The sequence below is a fragment of the Apis laboriosa genome, unplaced genomic scaffold (genome assembly GCF_014066325.1).
Source record: "Apis laboriosa isolate Shangri-la unplaced genomic scaffold, ASM1406632v1 scaffold9_cov152, whole genome shotgun sequence".
NCBI lineage: Eukaryota > Metazoa > Arthropoda > Insecta > Hymenoptera > Apidae > Apis > Apis laboriosa.
This window is the reverse complement of record NW_025224966.1, coordinates 5,090,674-5,113,396: the sequence shown is the minus strand read 5'-3', so window position 1 is coordinate 5,113,396 and position 22,723 is coordinate 5,090,674. Positions and strand designations below refer to the sequence as shown.

General features: G+C 40.2%; 1 protein-coding gene and 1 long non-coding RNA gene across 5 annotated transcripts in view; one reads left to right on the top strand and one right to left on the bottom strand.

The window, feature by feature from the left end:
• Positions 1–12,972, bottom strand: part of LOC122719929 — a 99,536-nt gene extending 86,564 nt beyond the window's left edge. The window contains exons 1-2 of the long non-coding RNA XR_006347702.1: positions 12,559–12,972; positions 12,114–12,285 (exon numbers count right to left, since the gene is read on the bottom strand). This is a non-coding gene — a long non-coding RNA (uncharacterized LOC122719929). The remainder of the gene's footprint in view (positions 1–12,113; positions 12,286–12,558) is intronic.
• Positions 12,973–13,069: 97 nt separating this feature from the next.
• Positions 13,070–22,723, top strand: part of LOC122719890 (longitudinals lacking protein, isoforms H/M/V-like) — an 83,961-nt gene continuing 74,307 nt past the window's right edge. For 2 of the 4 annotated variants that reach the window (XM_043946127.1, XM_043946131.1), the window contains exon 1: positions 13,070–13,329. The gene's annotated coding sequence lies outside the window, so the exon portion shown is untranslated. Of the gene's footprint in view, positions 13,330–14,820; positions 14,977–22,723 lie in introns of those variants that run through there. The other 2 variants (XM_043946129.1, XM_043946128.1) reach the window with 2 other exon arrangements.

Genomic DNA, 22,723 nt, shown 5'->3' with positions numbered 1-22,723 from the left:
ATCGCACTTTTTCCAACCCGATTTATCTCCTCCAATCGAAACAATATTCCCATCGTTTTATGCGGATTTAAAAATCTTTTATTCGATGTTCGATTGATATAGGGGGGGGATGAACGATCGATCGGAATTTATACGCATCTTCAAATTGAGAACAATTGAGAGGAGACGTATGATAAGATTCGAGGGTACGATATTTCTTTTTTTTTTTTTTTTATCTCTCAATTCGAGAACTAAAATTATTCCAAAAATTTTATACCAATTCAATATACGTTTACGATAAAAAAAAAAAAAAAAGAAAGAAAATTCATTCAAGGTGCACGCAAACTAGCGCAAAAATGTAATAAAAACCGACTGTGCCGCGCCATTGTGGGAAACCTAATCTCCCACGCAATATAAAAATAATTAAAACTAATCAGCGATTGTTACCATAAATTACATCATTCGTTTACTTCCCACCGACCTAAAGCCAAGTTTCCAAATTTCATCACGTGAAATCCAACCTTGACGGAACAATCCTACGTACGTACAATGCGTATACCAACACATTTAATAATTTTCAAAACTATTATCTATCTAGCGATAATAAAACGAGCATAAGAGCACGCGGATGCAAGCGAGCAGGTTATTATATATATATATATATATATATATACCAGGCTACGCGAAATTTCACGGCATTGAAATTCTTTTCTTTTCCTTCCTTTTCTTTTTTTCTTTTCTTTTCTTTCCCTTTCTTTTTTCCCCCTCCCTCCCCTTCCCTCCCCTCTCTCCTCTTTCACCCTTTTTCCCCTCTTGTTTACGCGTCCCTTTTATTCTCACCCAACCCCCACTCTCCTTCTCTCGTTTTGTCTTTACCCCCTTTTTTTGTTCTAATGACTAAAATTGCGCGCGAGACTCGCGGCGCTTACTATTTAACGGGGCGTTTAAAAAAGTAATGTGGAAATATAATGGGAAACAAAGGGAAGAAAGTTTCCGCGCTCTCGCAGCCGGCAACTGCCGACAACGCGCCGCGCACAGTTTTACTCCCCCGCCTATTTGGTTTGGATGAAGAGCTACCTGTTTGTTTACGTTTCGCTTTCAGCCGTTTGTACTCTCTCTCGACGGTGCAGCACACGCTGCCATACGGCCGCGTGTGAGCATATATATATATATATATATGTATGTATGTATATATATGCATATATGTATATATATATATACGTACACATGCGTATATGTGTACTGGATACGTATATAGCCGTCCCTGTTCCGCTCACGTCTAGTTGAGCACAACCGCGTCGGATGCGATAAGCAGCCACACGTGCACACGACCTCCGAAAGCGAATCCGATTCGCAACCCCGACGAGAGAGAGAGAGAGAGAGGGGAGGGGAGGGAAGGATTCTCCTCTTCGATTCTTAACTCTAGAGATGGACGCTTTGATCGAGTTTTAATTCACGTGAACGTTGTGATGAATTTCTTTCTTTTTTTTTTTTTTTTTTTTTCTTTTTTTTCGTGTCGTTCGTTTTTCCATTTTTCGGGTTTACACGGTTCGCTTTTGTATTTTTTGAACACGCTCGTTTTCCAGTCGTTTTCCCTCGTTGATACGTAGTTAAGATATTTAAGGAGGAGATTTTTCGAAGGAATTTAAGTAGGGTTAATTGATATTTAATAGGTAGACAGGAATTTATTTATTTTAATAATTTAATGGAATGTTTCCATTTACGCGTAGGGAAGAAATTATTGTAATAATGATAAGTTTTTGTAATAAAGATGGGAGGAAAGGTTAAATAGAATACAAGAAATCGACGAAGACGAAAAAGAAGAGCATTTGATCTGCTATTATTATTTATCATTCGGATTCATGCATAAAGAATAACGTCACGTTTCAATTAGTGAGTTGTGCAGGTGTGAAAAGACATCCTGGGATCAGGGGAGGGAGGATGATTAGTCCTCGTGGGTATAAAACGTGAGACGGTGAAGAAGGAGATATAAAGGATGAAAAGTGGGGAAATCGTTGGAAAGGGTGGATGGGTTGACTCCGTTTATCACGAGGAGGCATACATTTTGCAGCATCGTGATATAGAATCCAGCAAAGCATAGAACATCGTTAAGGGGCGCGGGTCTATCGACGACGATGACGACGAATCTGGAACATCCTCGTCGCTGTCCTCGACGTCTAATCACCACTCAAAGCAGATGCTGCTTACCTTGTCTTCGAAATATCAAAAGCCATCATTATCGAAACTAATCGACCAGTAACTGTGGTTGAAAATGTACGAAGACAGGGTGAAAGATTACTGGCTTAAAACTTCGTTCGTGGAAAGATATTTAATTGTCTTTTCGCCACTTCTTCTGCTATTGTTTCGATATTTTCGATGGACTTTTGAGAAAGATTGGACGATGATATAAGTAAGATTCATTTTGGAATATTGAAATAGAAATACTTTGAAAAAATTAACGAAAAGAAGATATATTCTTGATTCTGTCGAGGAAGGATAAATATTGACAAAATATTTATTTGTTTTGGAGTTAAAGAAGTAAAAAGATAGAAACATATCTCTGTGATTATTCTTTAAAAAACTACAACTTCGAAAACTCTCGATAATATCTTCTAAATTAAAATAATTAAACTTCTACCCCAAAATTCTCCAATTAAAATACACTCTCGAGAACGATTAACTTAATACCATGCACGTAAAATCCCGATTCGATCTACGATACTTATTACACTTATCATTACTTATCACAATTTCAATATTATACTCCTAGCAATTTTTTAAACCGATAAAATGAAAAAATAAAAGACGAAGGAATTAGAAAAACGGTGGGGAATGATCGTTTGGTGGTGTAAAAGGCAGCATTTCCATCGGTGACTTTCATAAATTTTTTTCCACCCGTGTCTTGGAAAAACGGATCCGAAGGTGGGCCTGAATCGTCGAGCCTGTGAGAGACTGACAAGAATTATTAGTGGGTGAAGGTAGCCAGTAGCTGAGCCGAGGATCAATACTAGGCAGACGTCCGTGCAGTGTGGTGGAGTGCACTTCTCCTACACAGCTCTAGGCTAGGCTAGAGCTAGGAAAGGCTGGGATGGAGGTTGGGTAAGGTTAGATCGTGAGATGTCTACGTAGACTCCGGTCCCCATAAACTAACTCGACTCGACGATGTAGCCACCACCATTGGGCTTCTGGCACCGGGGGAAAAAAAAAAATATGCTTCCTTTTGGCCTCTTCGAGACACGTTTTCTTACGAACTTCTTGTATATTTTCTAACGTTATTTTTTAACAATCGCGATAATAACGTTTCTTTACTTTACTTTGGAAATATTTTACGTCGAGATATTGATATATTGGAACGATGAGTTGTGTCATATTCCTTTTGATCTTTTAGAGGGAAAATTTTTCAACGTTTTTCATTAAATAAGAATTATATATAAAAAAAAAAAAATTCGTTAAAAATTTTATAATTAGAATTTTAAACTTTTCCATGTTTCGATGCTCACTGTTTAATTTTTATACGTAAATTGCATAAAATATTTGTAAAACGTATTAGAATTAACACATTACGATTAACCCAATTATTAACTTTCTACTAAAATTAAAATCAGGAAACGGAATAGTCAGTCATTAATTGACATTGAAGAAAAATAGCATAACATATTTCTCTGAACTAAAAACATTCTTTCTCACTTCCTTGTACACGGTTCAAAAATCTCGAGCAAAAAAGCGTCTAACCTTACCCGCTCGATTTCCTCCGATCGGCGATTTTTCTTTCAACGGTCAGGCGAGTGAAAAAAAAAAAGAAAAAAAAAAAAGGAAATCGACCAGACCGATTACCGTATCTAATGAACTCAACGGACAGAGATTGAGAACTCGAGGCGTAAAAGAAATCAACCAGCGCGCCTATGCGTCCTAATCCGTAACCATTACCTTCACACGGGCGGATACGATCATTTTCGAGAAGGAGACGTGACCCGATGCAACTTCCTGCGCGTGAATCCTCGCGCTTCGTGATCGCGGGACCGAAACTAACCTTCCCCTTTGCCACGGTTTTTCCTCCCTTTTGTCTCGCGTTCCTTTCCAATTAGCGAACGTTACGATTTTTTTTCCCTCTCTTTTTTTCTTCTTTTTCCTTTTTCTCTCTCTTTTTTTTTTTTTTTTTTTTTTTNTCTTTTTTTTTTTTTTTTTTTTTTAATCACGAGATGCGCCGCTGACAGACAAACGCGCGCAAACTTCAACCAGGGGCTCGAAAGCGCGGGCAAATTGGCCTTTCAGCATTCGACAATACGTTGCGGTACAGCTGGTCGCGCGCATTCAAACATTACGATTTAACTCGCCGCGTTGCGTCGCCGATCGCCCCATGAAAATTTAACCATTTTGACGCGTTTGGAAAACGTCAACGGTGAAACGGAAGCTCGTGTCTGTGATTAATCGTTTGGATTAACCAATGAGTCGATCTTGAGTTGTTTCGATTTCTTTTTTTTTTTTTTTCTAAGTAAGTAAGTCACATTTTTGAAATCAAATATATTAATTTTTATATATTAATTTTTGCGTTTGGATTAACCAATGAGTCGATTTTTAATTGTTTCGATTTCTTTTTTTTTTTTCTAAGTAAACGTCACATTTTTGAAATCAAATATATTAATTTTTATATACTAATTTTTGCGTTTGGATTAACCAATGAGTCGATTTTTAATTGTTTCGATTTTTTTTTTTTTTTTCTAAGTAAACGTCACTTTTTTGAAATCAAATATATTAATTTCTTTTTGCGTTAATATTTGCGAAGAGATGGAAAAAGAAAAAGAAAAGGAAAAGATTATCGATGATTTATATTTAAATGCTCTTTAAATAAAATAGTAAGAGTAATTTGATCACTTTTCGTGTTTCTTTTCTAATTTTTCTGTAAAAAAAAAAAAAAATTCTATTTCGTTTCATCAACTCTATTTATATGTATTCACTTTTCACGGATACCAATCCGTGTAGATTATAATTTGAATAAAGAAATTAATTCCGAAGTAGGATATACAGCGATACGAATTATTGAAAATTATTCGCGAGAAGAATAAAATATTCGTGTGTATTCGCTAGAAGAAAAAGAATGAACGGAAGAAAAAGACAAAGTTATATTAAAAAGAGGTGGTCGGATCGCGGTCTGCTTATTTTACGATCTCAGCCAGGTGTACGTGTATGCAGAAGCGTATGCGTATGTGTATACTTAACCAGGAAGTAAAAATAATCTCGCGGAACGTTGTGTGCGCAAGAAGTTGTGAAAACTAGTTAAACCGCCCCAAGGTCGAGACCGTGAAACTCGTCCAATTCACGGTGCAATTCTGCGCACACATCCTTCGCTCGGATATGACAGGCCGAACGAGATACAGTTCAGCTTATGCAATCAGCTGATCTGACCACGTATAATCGGTATCAAAAATCTACTTATAGTTTCATCGTCGTCCGTATTCGCTATTATCCCCTCCCCACTTTTTCGATATTCCTTTATTCCAACTTTTCGAGAACAAAATTCCCCAATTTTTATCTTTATAAATAAAATTTATCCCCTCCGTTTCATTCCCCTGCCCGTCTATCTAAGATCCAAAATCGAGAGTCGAAAATAAAATCGAATTGCGATCGACATTCGGTGCAAAGAGAGAAAAAAAAAAAAAAAAAAAAAAAAAAGAAAAAAAAAGAAAGAGAAAAAATCACGATAGATCGGATACAGGACAGGGTAGAACAGGTGGCGCACAATAATAAAGGAAATACGCGCGCGTGTGAATGCGGAAAGAGGGTGGAGGAGGGGAGCGTAGGTAAAATCAGAAATCATCTCGTAAGCGGGGCGGACAGCGTTGTTGAGGGGTTTTCGCGGACACGCGAGGGTGCGCGTGAAATGGTAGGAGGGGAGGAGCGGCTGCGTAGTCGGACGCACTCACACACCCGCGCGAATACTGATGATCATTCACGCCACTGACCTACTCTGCGCGGCGCGCTTAGCCCTCCAACGTGGGTGGGAAGAAAAGGGTGGCCGTGGGAGGAGGAGGAGGACAGCCGCGAAATGACAAGAGGGTGAGACGAGGGGGACGGAGGGAGGACGGGGAGAGGGAGGAGAGACGAGGACGAAGCTACGACTACGAGTTTCGTCTAAAGACCGGCCTGAAAAATAGAGAAGGGAAAAAAGAAAAAGGGAGGGAAAGAGGAATAATGGAAGTAAAGAAGTAACCGTGGGCAGGAAGAGAGTCGGGAAGAAAGGAAGGAAGAAAGAGATGGAAGAAGGACGCGAGAGAGAGAGAGAGAGAAGGAAAGAGAAAGGGAGAGAGGAGATTAAGCGAGGGAAAGAGAGAGGAAGGGAGAGAGGGAGGGAAGGAGGAAGGGAGAGAGAGAAAGAGAGAGAGAGAGACTGTGTGTCTGGTCGACAGGTCTGGGCCTGCGTAACGACGCGTGTACGTCGGTGCAAGTACGACGATAGAGGGTTGAGAGTTGCAGCGAGAGAAGGGTGTATCGGCGGGGTGAGAGGCGGGCGAGATGGAGTGGGGTTAGGTGGAGGCGAGTTGCAGGGGTGCAAGTCGACTGGGTAGGTGAAGGGGCAAACGAAGGGGAAGGGCCAGGAACAGGGACGAGGGGGTGGAAAGCGACCGAGGGGAGGCAGGGAACACGGAAGGCTACGATTGATCCGTGGTCGCCCTCCGTCCTCCCTATCCTCTCTCTCTCCCTTCCACCCTTTCATCCTCGGCTGGCCCTCTTTGTCTCTCGTCCTCCGTCCCTCTCCCTCTCCGCCCCCCCCTCCCCTCTCTTACACTCGCGTCACGACCTCACGAATTCATTGTGTGCACTTTTGCTCGTCCTTTTTCTCTCGGCAGCCATTAGCTCTCCGTTCGGCTCGCCTCTTATTAGCATAGTTGCAAATTCTATGCCACGACGCCCGGTGGTCTCCCCTTAACGCTTGATTGGAACCCCGACGCTTTGTGACGTGACAGGTACACACGTCCCCTTCGAAACTAACCCCCTCCTCCCATCTCCCTCCCCCGCCCCCCCCCCGATCTCCGTTCCGTTCCGAAAGTAGCAACGCTTTGCCCGTGCGGCACGGGGTCGAGGAAAAAGGGGGAGAATTTCGGTCTTTTCGCTCACATCGGGGATACCGTGAGGTGGCGAACGTTCCCGTGTTGTGGACGTCGATATTTCAGAATTTACATAGCCTTGAAACCGCACTATATGCGCTATACGTGACCGTAGGCTACGTAGGTGGTGGAATTCTTTTTTAATCGATTCGAACAATGCAGAAAGATATAGGCTCGACATGCCTATCGTTTATCTAAGAAAAGGCCAAACCCAATTAGAACGATCGGACTCAACTTCTGGAATTCAATGGGGGCAATTGGAAATGGTTACCACACATTGTTCTGTTACATTGTTAATTTTAATGGGACAGATAGCCGTGTTATTGGGGATAGTCAAGTTGTAAGATTTAATGGGTGCGGAATTGAAAGTGCGCAGATGCTTGATTTTTCGATAATTTTTTAACCGTAACTGATAATTGCCAATAATTTTACGTCCACAAATTTATTTTATATTGTTCATCGTATCGAATGTATTTATGTATTTACATAAAAATGATTTACGAATTTTTTTTTCTTCGATTTATTACTAAATTGTATAATTTCATTCTAAAAACAGAAAAAAAAAATATATATATATATATATATAATATACTCAACGACATGCTAACTGATAAAAAAAGTTTCGAAACAACCGTCACAAATTAAATCTGTTAAAAACTTAAATAAATTAGGTCGACGTGTTTTACCATCATTATTTAAAATTTCGCACGAAATGTTTTTTAATAAAAAAAAAAAAGAAAGTATTATTCGTTAAAATAAACATAAATTACCTACATTATACGTATTCGTTAAAGTAAACAGAAGAAAATTATAAAAGTGTTACAAGTATAATATATCTAAAGTCGTTTACAAAGAGTCACTTGAAAAAAAAAAAAAAAAAAAAAANAAAAAAAAAAAAAAAAAAAAGAAGAAGAAAAAAAAGTGTTTCATTTAACCTCATAACCCTTCACTGCCTCAACAGTTCATGCATCTTTGAAATCGTCTGGGAAATTAGTATTCCGTTTGGTATCCCTGATTGATGACATTGCGTTTATCGAACGGCGTGCAGCAATGCACACAGATTATTCATCATATTAAAAAGCGTTTTCACCCGTCGCGCATTCATTCGAGTGTTACATTCCAATAAATGGAACTTAACAATCAGCCGTAGAAATTGGTACGCGCATGCTGCATGACGTATGCACGAGGCCAGCAACCACCGTAAACAGAATTATACAATACCGAACGTGCTACCATTAATTAGAGTAACTTTGTTGGCACGTGCGCGTGTGCGAGCGTGTAACGCGGCCACGCTTTTATATTAATGGCGTGCAAAATGTTTTGACACCTCGGCTGCGGATTTTTAATTGAGAAGTATCGTCGCCAGACAGTTACAAACAATTTGGCCAACTTAATATAATTCGATCGACGAAAGACAGTTTCTTCTAGTTTGAAAAAAAAAAAAAAAAAAAAAAAAAGGAAAATATCTAGTTTCGAACGATATTTCGAGAAAGTAATAATAATAATAATTGATTATTAAAATAAAAAATTTTAAATAAAATAAAATTGTACGAGCGAGTGGAATATTGAATTTCAATTTTTTTACAAAGTCTCGAAGAAGTTATGGTAATAAGTGGTGAGACATCGTCGCTATCGGACATAGATCACACGATACAGGAAGAAGGCGGTCTGGTTCTTGCGATAGAATATTAATTGAATGGTCCAATAAACGGGTCTAGCATAAAAATGAATTATCAATATTGATTGATAGTAGAAAGGAAAATAAAATGATACTTTGTGTTATTTTAAAACGAGATGCAATCAGATGATTAAATGGTTAGTTTAATAAATGTATTAAATAAATATGTTGAAATTCGTGAATATTTCAATATTTGATTTTATAAAATATCCTCCATTGTTTGTTAAAATTTAGATTTAGTGAATTTAAAAAGAATAAAATTGATCGCGTTATCGCTAGATGAAAAGTTTCTCTGTTTTATCAGGCACAATGACAACAACTGATCGATGCAAATGTCACGAGGTGCTTATTACACAATCTCAAAATAAGCATTTTTAATAGGTCATCTAAGGTCTCAGATTAATCGCCACTTCTCATTTTTGTACACGTAGCCGTAAAATGATTGTGCCTACTGTATTTGAAAGTTGTTTATTTAATTCTCGCAAAAAAAAAAAACGGACACGTGTAGGCAGATACGTGAATAGATACCTGTTTTAATGAGTAACAGGAATAGACATGTGTACATTTTGACCCAAGGATGCTTTCATGAGATTACAATTAACGCTTTCTGCACTATTTCATGACGCTAAGCTCTAACGATCACAATCATCAGGTAGTGTTGAGATTTCATTAATCAAAATTTCACAAAATTTCATCGAATTTGCAACTCTATAGTTCTTATTAATATTATATCGTGAATGATGTTCGTGAAAAATATATTGCGACGTATCGATATAAATATGCAGAGAATTGTACTTTATCGGTATAATATGAGTAAAGCATTAATTAAAAAAACTGTAAACAGATTTATAAACAATGTATCCTTAAAATCAACGATTAACATTTGTTTTGTCTTAAAATTTTCTACACGATAAACTAAAAAAAAAAATGATAAATTTTAAATGAAGAAAATTTTAAATTAAAAAAAGTATTAAATTTTAAAGCGATTATATGAATAAAATAGGCGTCGAAATAGGCGTAAAAAGTATATAAAATCCTGAAACTGCCCTAACGCAAATATTAAATTTTCCACTTACGATATATCGTATCAAAACGACATTTATACAGCACGATAAAAAAGAAAAAAAGAAATCCAACGACAAATATCGATACAAAGACAAATTAAAGCCATCGAAATTCGCGCAGAGGTAGCGCGTTATTGGCAGGAATCCGCAAGAGAGAACTCGCCTATTTCCGGAGATGAGCGAAGCGCGCGAACACCACGGCGTACCGTGAAAATTCAAACTGCGAAACGTCCTTCCGGGCGAGCGGAACGTTTTTCTATCGTGGGTATACACAGGCGGCCGGGTGCTGTGTCGAGAGCCCGTGTGAAAACCGACTTTTGTGCAGCCTCGCCGCTGCTAGTAGCAGCGCGGACAATGAAACGTACTGTAGGCGGCAGGCAGGCGTTACGACGGCAAATCCAATTCACGCACTATCGACGCGTTACCTAATAGCGTACTACGTGGATGCAGATACACAAGAGCGACGTCACGTGCTCGACGAGGCACCTGCGCTCACGCAAAGCAAAAATAAAGGTGCGCGAGACGAAGTGTAGCAATTGCCACGGGTTGGCACACGGCGAGGCGGCTTGTGTGACTAGGCAGCCACACACAGACACGACGAACAGTTCCGTTCACGCAACGGGCAATGCGTTACCTAAGAACGCGTAGACGCGCAATTTCAACCAACCATCTCGCCCCTCCTCTCCCGCCGTTGCCCTCTGATGCGGACGATCTATGAAAAACAACGTGCACGTGGACGCGCATGTAACACCGGATCGATCTGCAAATAACGGCAGACAATAATCGCGTTTATCACGCGGGAAAATACCCGGTGAGCACCGTGCGACGAGGGTCACCATAAAAACCAGGAGCCATAATGAAGTATCAAGGCAGCTGGTTGGACGTGTTCTCGCTCCCTTCTTTCTATCTCGCTTTCTATCTCTCTTTTCTTTTCTCTCTTTCTCTTTCTTTCTTTTTTCTTCTTTCTTTTTCGGTGCAATTTCTCCGAGTGCTCCACCACCGCATCGCAACACCGTCGTTTCATTCTGCTACCTACAGTCGTACTAGACGCGCGTGGCTTTCCTGGACTAACGTTGGCTACGTGGCACGATTGCGTTTTCCTCGTGACAAGGAAAAACCGCGGAACAGCGAGAAATTATGGAGGTGGAGATGTTTAATGTACGATTTGATTGTAGATTTGCAAAGATCTCACGACGAGACAGAAACGAGATTAAATTGATATTTTACAAAGATTTATAAATAACATTCGATTCTGTTGATTTAAATCGCAATTTAGGAATATAAAATTTAATTACTTTTATTTACTATATTTAAAATTCTTTTGCACGAGATAGGTAAAATTTCAAGTTATATTTCGAGCATCAGTATTCGATATTTTGTATCTATGTTGTAGCGTCTACGCAAACGCGGAATTCTAAGTCTTGACATACAATGACGATGATCGATAAAGGAAAAACTCGCGTGATTCTACGGAAATCACGACAAAGTAATTCCATTCACACGGATTCTCTCGCGTTGGCATATCAAATGGACTTCAGTACGTAGCTATAATTTATGTTCATGCAAATATATACGTATACATATACATATAACGTATACATATAACCCAACAAAAATTTGAAAAGGAAAATTATGCATAACTAGTTCCCGGGCTACATACAATTTGTTAAACACTTCAAAAGTTATTCAAGTTGTTCAAGAAAAAAATATAAAAAATATCACAAGTACGGTTATTTTGACATTCTAACCTATATTTAGCAATACGCAAAAAAGCGTTGAAAAAAATAATGCATCGTGATCGATCGAGAAACATCATTAAAAAAATAGTCAAAGGAGTATTATGCGTGTTAACGTGCCACCGTTCGGCCTTCTTTCATCGGATGAAGAAACTATTTACATTGAGGCAATTCAATTTGCACGATGGATTTGCGTTTAAACCGAGTCGGCACGACTCGCAGTAAATTCCGGTTCTTACAGCGGCGATCACGAGCTATCAGCCTAGGAATAATTTATCGGCGACGATCGCATTAAAGTAGCTACAATGAAATTATTCCCTGCAGCGGTACATCTGTGTGCAAGTACACGTGTGCGTATATAGACGCGTGATCTTGCGAGCTGGCTCGCTAGCAAACACGCGCGCGCGCGCGCGCCCTCTCGAACACGCACGCGGTTGCCGCGAGCTTTACGGATGTAGTCGACAGTCGGACGCAATTAGTATTACCTAAGAATCTATATAGTTATACATATCGTAACAACTATATTGCACGAAAAATATATGTAAGTAAGTACCTGTGCGCGTAAAACTGCTCATCGATGTAGCAACGACATTCCGCGCCACCTGGCCGAACGCGTGTTTACTTTTTCTAATTCGAAGTCGCACGTGTCGCGCATTCGAGGCCCCTTTGGAATTCTGATATGATTCTCCGTAGTATTACGCTTTATTCAATTCTTTTCTTGATACCTGTATACAAAAAAAAAAATTTCTTTTTTTCATGAATATGATAAGAAGGATTTTTAAAAGAGGTTAGAAAATAGATTTTTATTCGATACGAATTTGAAGAAATGAGAATTAGGTTAGGGGGAAAAAAAGAATGTTTTTTTGATAGCGTTTAATAATCCACGAAACTATCGAATTTAATACGAAAAACAAAATCTGCATATAAATTTTAGAAAAGCATCTTTGAGTCGACATTGCATAGGCGATGTAACAAAAGAAAGGAGAAGGGGAAAATACCTGTGACAAATCGGGGCAGAATTGCATGCGAATATCTGTTCCGTCGATGCATCTCTTTATCTTTCAATCTCTATCTCTCTTCTTCTTGTATACACGCACACGCGCTGTTCCTATCTCTCTGTCTCACACTATCTCTCTCTCTTTCTGACTCTCTTTCCCTCTCTCCCACCTCTCTCTGTCTATCGCGCACGTAAATTCGAGCTACACCAGTTCACACTGTACGAAATTTCTAATTTCGAGGCCAACCGTGTGACAAAGTACATCCGAAATAATTACCTTCCTTGCTGCGTAAGACGTCAATGCGTTTGATATTCTTACATGATCTCACCTCCCACTCTTAACACGGTGAACAGAGTTTTTTTGGTCCAACGACGCCTATGGCTCTACGAATCGCGAGATCTGCGAGGGAAACGTGCGCCGTCTCTGTATGTGTGGCTGTGCGCGTGAGCGTTTCACACCTGACTACTACGCTAGTCAAGTGAGCGACTGAAACGACATTAGATATTTATAAAATTATGATATCAATGTGAAATTTACACGTAAAATAGTTATACAATCAGTTAGGATTTATCGTGGACAAATTATACGCGTGGGCGGTGCCGAATCGATTTATTTTGTCGGTAAAGTCTGCGCGGCGAACACGGTAGGTTAGTTGACCGCGGGGCCGAGCGAGCGCTGAGCTGACAGTAGGCCGGCGACGTCACAGTGGGCCGGTTGAGCCTTCCTTCGTTCGATTCAGGCAGGCTCTCTATTCATTTTACATGTAGCAAGGTAAATATTTCTATGCGAGTGTCCATACGAATTCGTGGCTCCAAGTGCGTGCAAATTGTCGGCAGCGATCTGTGATACACGTTTCTCGTTTCTTTTTTTTTTTTTTTTTTTCAATTTTTACGACGAAACACTTTATCGGGGGTGTGAAGAAGTTTTTTCTCCTCGTTCGTGCCCGTTCCTGTTACATTTCACGACACTGGCTGCTACTGCTACTGTTGTTGTTGTTGTCGCCGCTGCTGCTTGCTGTCACAAGCGTTATTCGTAGAAAAAGCGGAAAGAAAAGAAACGAAAAAGAGAGGGATAAAGAGCACCGCGTCAGCTACGATTTTCTTCTGTCTCATCGTCTGATCCGCGAAAAAAAAATAAACAAAAGCACGGCAGGACACGGAACACGCACTTTGCATCCTCGACCAGATCATTGGATTTGCCATGAGAACGTCTCTGTCGTAGGAACAACGCGCCCGAGACACGTGAAATCCCACGGTTGACAGTTACCGTGGCGCGTACATCAGTGTATCGTGAATCGTTTCTTGCAACGTATCACTACCACATTCGACGTTGATCGACCTTGTGCTGTTTAACTTTTGGCAATCATTTTTTAAGAATTCGTACGCGAACGGTGTCTTATGATTCGACAAGTTTTTCACTTCTTTTGAGCACGAGCGTTCTTTGTCTGTGTCATCGTACAAATTAAAGTGTTTATGATGTATATGGTCGCGATTAAATCGTCCGCACTAATTAACACGCGTGAATCATTTTGAACGCTCTGAAAACCGATTCGAAACGTTTTTGGCACGAGCGATAGGCTGGGCAGGGAAAATTCGTTACGCCGCGCATCGGTACATGAAGACACGTGACAAGTGAAAAGTGAATAACGTAACCGTTTCGACAGTGTGCGATACTATCGATATTTCATCGTCGATTATTCGTCGATTGGTAAAAGTATGCATATTCCGATCGTATGTAGCGTGACGCGAATCAATCGGAAAAGTATATCGGGGCAGAATGGCGTGTTCGAATGGAGAAAAGTAAACAAAAGTTAAACGCACTCGTGAAAGCAACGTCGGTCGATCGTGTCACTGATTAAAACCAGCATTGACGTAAAGGAAGATTCCCGTGGAATTTCGTGACCGGGACGCGATTCGAGCAAAGTGTCGAAGATCGGAGAGTGAAAGATCGAGAAGTGCGTCGGCAATATGCATTGTGAGACAGCGTAAACACTTCGTCAACGCAACAACGATGTATTTTGCACCGACAGCCAGAGAAATATCAGCGGTGACAGCTTCCGAAATGCTGGCAGTATGTTATAAGCTTTCTAACCTACCGAGCTACCTAACCTATACTTGGCAGCGCAATCAAGCACGCGACGAGTGAGTTTACTATTGTTCGTTGCAAACAAGAATGTTATGTATAAAAAATGAATCACGAACAACATGCTGGATCGAACGAGGAAAAGAACGCGAGGCGACCGTGATTTGTCCGAAACGAGTCTCGATTGGTGTTAAAGCGAAACGTGAGGCAAAGAGTGCGTGTTCCGTGAGCCGCCAACGGCGGGACGAAAATATCACACGTGCGTCGGAAGAGTAAGCCGAGATTTTTGGAGGACGATGCCAGTCAAGTGGGCGATTGGTGAGCATTGCTTTTTGGGTGAGCGATCAAAAAAAAAAAAAATAATAAAAATAATAAAAATTGGAAAAATTAAATGCCAAATAGGGAAGAATTTTCACGGGGAATAAACTAGATTATTCTCGTTCGAACCACGAGAATCGAACGATTGATCTCGCGTGTCATCATGTTATCGCATCGTTTCTCTGCATCTTGAAATCACTTCGCGAAACGTCTGTTTATTGACAGCTCGAAATTCCTGTGACTCGTGCTCGCCCACGATCAGTTCAATTTTAACTGACACGCGAGACCAGTTGTCCGTTAATGATAAAGTCGATCAACATCTGTTGTTACCTTCTAAAACTCGTATGATTTCTCGTTTGTCAGAAATCTTCGCCATTTCGTTACCACACGAAATTAATATCGTGAGGAAATATGATTTTTGTTACGATTCAAAAAATATTGCGAAGCTTGAATTTGTAAGCAACGATAGTTTAGTTCCCGCGGGGGGGAGAGGAAAAAAAAGATAATTTAGGGCGAGAGCGTAGGGTAAACCTCTTTCAATCGTACGGCCCTGCATGCTAAACAGCATAGACGTTTGACGTTTCGTGAAGGTCGCGTGCTGTAGCACTTTCCTTCTCGCACAGTCGACCGTCTCTCTATCCGTTTCTCTCTCACACATGCCGCCTCTGTCGCGCACTTTTTCTCTCTTTGTCCATCTCGCTGCAACATTAACCTTCTCTCTTCCACCGCGTCTTTCCGTCGTCTCGTTTCTCCGTTGCTCGCCTCTTTATTACGTCCATCCGTCTCGCCCTACGCACATACACGCACATACCCTACGGTCGTTTAACGATCGTTACGCGTTGAAATTGTCACGACTCATTGCTTTCCGGGAAGTTCCGCGAATTTTCCACGAAGTTGCCGCGTTCATGCCTGCCGCACGCGCGTTTCGCGTCCCCACGCGGATTTTCACGTTATCGACGCGTACGTGACATTGAAGATCTTCGGTAGGAATCGCTGGCAGCACAGTCTATACAAAGTAAGGCCAAAGAAAATATCGTTTCCCCGACAAAATTGAAACGACTGGATTTTCTTCGTAATGATATAAATTTTATCATTTTCTTTAGGAAATTTTATCTAGTTATTTCTTGTTGATCACGTGATATAGGAAAAAAATCGATATTAACGTCGATCGAGATAACGTTCTATCGCAACGATGCGTTTAGAAATCACGTTCGTCAGTTTCGAAAACCGCGCTCACGATTGTTGTTGCGGTGCAACGATTTGGGAAACGAATACGAAAACTTTGAGTACACTCTCCGCGAATTCACTTTCTACGCGGCCGAATAAATCAGGAAAATCTGTTACGATACAAACTGTTCGCACAGCTGTAGTATCACATATGTATTGCCCTTTTTACGGTGACACAGAGTGTTACGTATTATGCGAAATAGTATTTGTCGAGTTGAGAAATTCGATGTCGAGAAAGTTATATTATAGCATTTCGTACTAGCCGTCGCGGAATCGAAGAAAACTTGTCCTACGAAAACGCATAAGTTTAGATCGATCTTAGTTTTAACAAATTCTTCATTTTTATTAAAAAATCTTCGAATACAATTTATACAATTTCAAATCAATTTATATATTAGATTTACATATTAAATAGATTATATATTAGATTTATATATTAGATATATATTAGATATTAATAATACGATAAATTTATATTTCTAGTAATTTATATTTCTTCTAGTAACTATATTTCTTCCATATTTAAACATAAGAAAAAATCACGAATATTCTGAGTAATATTTTTATTATAAATTTTATTAAATAATATTTATTTGTTTCCAAACATATTTTTGTTTCTTCGATATGATTCATAAATTCACAATAGGCCATCAAATTCAAATTTTGACCAAAAAAACCATTTCATTTAACCAATCTTTTAAATTTTATTTTAAATACGAGATACCGTAACAATGTACACGTATCGAGTATATAACAAAAATTTTACACGACGTATTCTATCAAAATGAAGAGCGCGATAATTACAGCTACCGTTCTAATTTCGGTTCTTCTCAATCGCATTCCATCCTCGCCGCTTCGAAAGAAAAAAACGAGAAATTAAATTCCCGCGAGAACTCGAAGAAGTGACCAATAAAAAGTACGAAACTTCTTCCCGGCCGTGGTTATGAGAAAGTTTTCGAGATTTTACCGAGGAGGGGAAAAAAAAAAAAAAAAAAAAGAAGAAGAAAAAGAAAGAAATCAAAGAGAGAGAGAGAGAGGGAACGACGTAGTCGGGCACGGTTTATCGAACGAGGCGCGCCCCTTATTCGCGTCATTCGCCAATGCCTACGCATTAATAGATTCAGACAGAAGCGTGTCAGGGAATCAGCTGTTGGCACGTTCCTCGCTCGATGTAAATCATGCGTTTCGGAGTAACGCGAACCGCATAAACCGGTACGCGTTTTGTGGAAACGCAAAAATAGCGTCGGCCCGTTACGAAAGAGAACCGCGCTGGTATTTTGTATATTTTCTGGACTGATTAACGCGCGAAGAAATTCTTTCGAAAGAACGAACTCTCAGGTCATTAACCATTGATAAATAAGAGAATTTTATAGAAAGTACATTTTCGTGACGATATCTGTACGTATACGATAATTATAATTATTAATAATTAGTAAAAATATTGTATATATTCATTCATTTCATTCCACTTTATGTTACGCGTTAAATAATAATAATTTTATTAGCGCACAAATAGGCTTAGTTTCAATCGATTTACGATCACTTCTTCTTTATAAACGACAAAACAAATAAAGGAGGAATATATACAACAAATGTAGCACGTCACGGTTATTAACATAACAAAAAGCAGCCGAATGTGCGAAACCGTTACACAAACGAATTAAAATGAAAATAGATATTTAAAAATTCACGCAACAAAAGTCGGTAAAGCNAAAAAAAAAAAAAAAAAAAAAAAAAAAAAAAAAAAAAAAACTTGTTTTTGCGTCGGGAGGAAGAGACGCATTGCGACGTATGCGATTAAATTCCAGCGAAATATTTTTAAACGTCTCCACGTTTCGATAGATCCTCGATAAGATAATATCGAATTGTTACCGCGATGCTCGTGGATCACCGTGGGAACGGTGCCAGACATTTGCATAAACTACGTTCGATCCGGCGAGCCGGCCACGATTTTTCGAGCTGTAAGAAATCATTATCGGGTAACGAGACGTGGAAAAAGGGGGGAGAGGAGGGAGAGATACAAAAGAGGTATCCGATAAATGGCTGTGTATTCGTTGTATCCGAGAGATCGCCGTTCTCACGATTTACCGGAAAGCGAATCGTACTACGTGCATCTACTCACATTCTTACGGCCCGTTATCGATTTGTAATCATAATCGGTGCAGATAAGGGGCGGCCATTCGTTGAGATATATCGTTCATTTAAAACGCGGCCGTTTAGTAAATGAACGACGTTCCGATCGACAGCGTGAAAACACCGACTCGTCCTGACTCGATAGATATTTAGATATTTCCACGGCAATCTCTCGTATTGTATCGACATTGCTCCAACGTTCGCGCGCTTTTCAATCAGCCGTCGCGCGAGATCTTTTTTCCTCGGCTATCGGGTACATTGTCGTATCGTGGATACGTGATTGTTGCGAATTATTATGGACAGGATTTTTTTTCTATTCTCGTTTTTTAATAATCTCGTGGTTATTGCATTATGGAGATAGGGATTTTTCCATCCGTTTGTGATTTTTTTTTTTTTTATTAAAATCTACTATAAACGTATTACAGTAACATGTAATAATCCTTTAAAGTTTCAAAATAAAGTAAAAATAATGTAAATAATAATGTAATAATATGTTGCGTGTAATTTTCCTGCACTTAACTCGTGTGTGGAAAAAAAATACTACAGTTTCTTATTTTATTGTTTTCGTTGATGTCTGTTTTCATTCTTTTTTTTTCTTTTTTTTTTTTTTTTTTTTTTTTTTTTTTTTTTTTTTTTTTTTTTTTTTTTTTTGGTTTGGTTTGTATATTATAGCGTTAACGAGCGTTAGGAAGAATGAGAGAGAACGTGTGTAGTGTAAAAGAAATATAATCTTAATAATAATGTTAGTTGAAATGGCTTTAAGCTATAGGAAAAGTCAATTTGTTTTATGTAAGGAGAAGAAAATTTATGACTTAATATTATTTGCTTTTGTTTTTACCTTCTTGTTCGACGAATTCTTTTTCTATACTTAGCATTTGTAACATTTTCATGCCGTTTAGAGAAGTCATTTAAGTTTCTGCTTATAGACACTTAAATATATTTATATTCATAATAAAATAGTTAATACGAAAATATCTTCCACGCATGAAAGATTGATTGATTTCCTTTTCGTTACTTAAAGGAAAATAATTACTATAGTATATCCTCAATACGTATATGTATAAGTACAAAAATCGTTTCCAAACAACCAATTCAAAAATCTTATCTCTATGATAGAACGAGATTACATCAACAACAATTTTCTCAACTTCCTCATTTCTGCATTTTTTTTTTTTTTTTTTTTTTTTTCACCTTCGAATCATTTCCAAATCATGAAATCAATACGCAAACAACCTGATTCAAAAACCCAATCTCTCGACACCGAACTTTATCGTGTATCGAAAAATTCTAATTCCCAAATTCTCAAACAATTCGAAACGAACAAACAAACCACAACAATTTCCTCAAAAATCCTCGATTCTCATTTTTATCCTCTCCTCGCGCCGCGTATCTTCCAATCGTCTGTTTCTCGACACCCAATTCCAAACACTGGCGATTCCCAAATCTGAAATTAATACGCGGATATAAAAAGGGAGGGAGGGGAAAGAGGGGTGAAAATCGATTGGAAGAGAACGATCGGAAAAAATCAGCGTCACTCGACACCGCGGGATACGGGAACAAACGGAACCGGTGGACGGGCGTCCGGTTATCGGCTCCCATCGAGTATACAACGCGGTTGTATCGAAATCGCGAAACAAATGGAGCCGACGGAACGCAAAAAAGAATGGAGGCGCGCGTCGACCAAACTATCCGTTACCGGCCGCTCGTCGTGGTGGTTGTCGTCGTTTCGCGTGGCGCGGGTCGTTTGGGGGAGGGGGGGGCGGGGTGGAGGATCCCACGCGGAGGCGGAGGGAAGTTGAAATCAAGTTTCACGTGGAAACGGTTTGATTGGCGGCGTTCCGCGAATGATTTTCGATCTGCGACGGCGAGGCGGTTGGTCTACCCCTCCGGTACCCCGTCCGATACCCCGGCCGATCATTTTTTTGAAAGCGGCGGGGGGCCGAGCGCGGTTGGCAGAGATCCGAACAGCGCGGCAGATAGAGACGTAATGATTGCAATATTCCGTTAGTAATTGCTCCAGTCGGCCGCACCGTTGAAACGTCATTCGCGCGACCCGTAGATTTGTTTTTCCCCACCCGGTTTTCCGCTCTACGTCGCCGTTCCGCTCTCAAATGTCATTCGCGGACCGCACCGCCTCGCCCTCTCTCCCCTCCCACCCCCGCCTCGTGCGTGCGTGCGCCCCCGTCTTCCTCTCTCGCGCTCCGTTTTTCCCGCTAATTGTCTCTTTCTCCGAATTACGCGCCGTTCTCGATCCCATTCATCCCAGCCGTCGAAATCGATACGCGGTATTAAATGTTGGTAACGAAACGCGCGAAAACGCGTGGCGATGCGGATGGTTAATTAGACGAGGAGGGAACTTTTTAGGGAGATATATTTTAGGGAGTTTATTTTCTTTTTTTCTTTTTCTTNTTTTTTTTTTTTTTTTTTTTTTGGTTTAGGGTGATTTAAGAGAGATTCTTTTCTTTTATAGCGATAATGTGTTGATTTTGTTCAAGTTGTATCGCTTTCTATCGCAGGATTTTTTGTATGGAATGTTAATCTGCGTGATTTGTGTGTATTTCTTTGAAATTGAGTGAGATGGGATGAAAATTATTCTTCTGAGTTTATCTTACGTTGTATCTGTTGAAGATTATGATAACGTAGCTTAAAGTAAGCAAAAACATTGCAGAGATTTTCATTCAAGGGATCTTATATTTTCTGTGCCAACACGCGATACTTATATAATTTGCCGCCTTTGCCAAATATCTTACGTTACCAATAACAATTTACAGTTTTGAGAATAACACGTATCTTAAAACATTACCTCCAGTTACCTCAAACGCATTCACTCAATTACTTGTGCCAACATTGAACCACCGCGTTATTAATATCGTTCAATTTGTCAACCATTCTGCGTTACAGTTTCTTAAAATAACACGTATCTTACAACATGATTTAGTTACACAAAATTCATTCAACCAACCAATTATAATCACATCCTCCTCATCATGTACGCGCAAACGTATATTTTTATATACACTGATTTTCTCTTCATCCTTGTTAATCTCATCAAATATTCAATCCACCTTAAACGATCTCCTTTTACCGATTGATGATTACGAACGAAATTATTAAAAAAAAACAATTATTAACCTCTGCTGAAAATTCCGAAATTCTATAATTACTTCTCATCCCTCCCCCTCCCCCTAATTATTTCAACGTACGTAAAAAAGAAAAAAAAAAAAAAAGAAACTAGATAGAACGTCTCGAACGAAATTAAAATTCAAGAATTCGAGCTATAGCTTCTCTTGATTATCTTGCCAACGACTCGAGCGACTCGTCTCGCAACGGATCACCGATTCCGGCGACAAGAAACTCAGGTGAACGGAGAGAGAGGCTCGTTTCTTCCCCGGTCGCTTCATCGTCCACCTCGAAAATAATAATTTTTCCACGGCCACGCTCACGCCGCCGTTGCCGCCAGCCACGAAGTCTTTTTTTCTCCCCCCCCCCCTCTCTCTCTCTCTCTCTCTTCCCCCCATCGGGCGTGCAACGGCCGATAAGCACCGGCGATCACGGGCGCGGCGTGCGCGCAAAAGGAAGCCGTCGCAAAAAGCTTACCACGAGGATTAGTCATTGGTAACCGAGCGAGCTTTTTTTCGCAGCGAGCCGATTCCCGCAGCCGTGACCGTCGCCTTGCCTGATTTACGGCGAGCCATCGTTATTTTCGCCTAGCTTAACCGCCGCCGCCTCCCTTGCTACCCTATCCTCTCCATCTCTCTGTCTCCCTCTCCGTCTTTTTTCCACCTTCCACGATCCTCCATTTCGCGCTTCGCCTCCTTCCAGAACGGCTTCCTCCTGCTTTCCCTCGCTCTCCCCCTCCCCCGGCTACGTCCGTCTCTTCCTCTTTCCTTCCCCCTTGCACACGCGCCGCCTGGATTTCCTACTCGATTCGCATTTAAGCGTGGGTGGGAGAGAGGCCGGTCGTTACCCACAGGCTAACGACGACGACTGGGCGCAGGCAGACACCTCTTATCCCATGAAATCTCCCGTGTTCCTCGCGAAAACTCTCTTTCTCTCTGCCTACCGGCGCGAGAACCGCCGCTCTTTGCCCTTAAAAGGGGACACCTTAAAATCACGATTCGATCACGAATTCGTCGAGCTTCTTCTGCCGGGTTTTACCTTTCTTTTTTTCTTCTCTGCCTCTCGTTGGATACTCTTAAAAGAGTCGGCCGAGAGGAATCTAATACTCCTGTCGGATGAGGTAATATTGAAATATTAAGCGTAATTTGTATTTGATAATCCTTGGCGCGAGGAATCGGGTTGGAGGAGATGGATGCCTTGTTGGTAGTGGAGGATGATTCCTCCTGTTTCATGGTTGTGAGAGTTAAGTATCTTGTAGAATGTTGGCGATTCGAAAATGAACGAA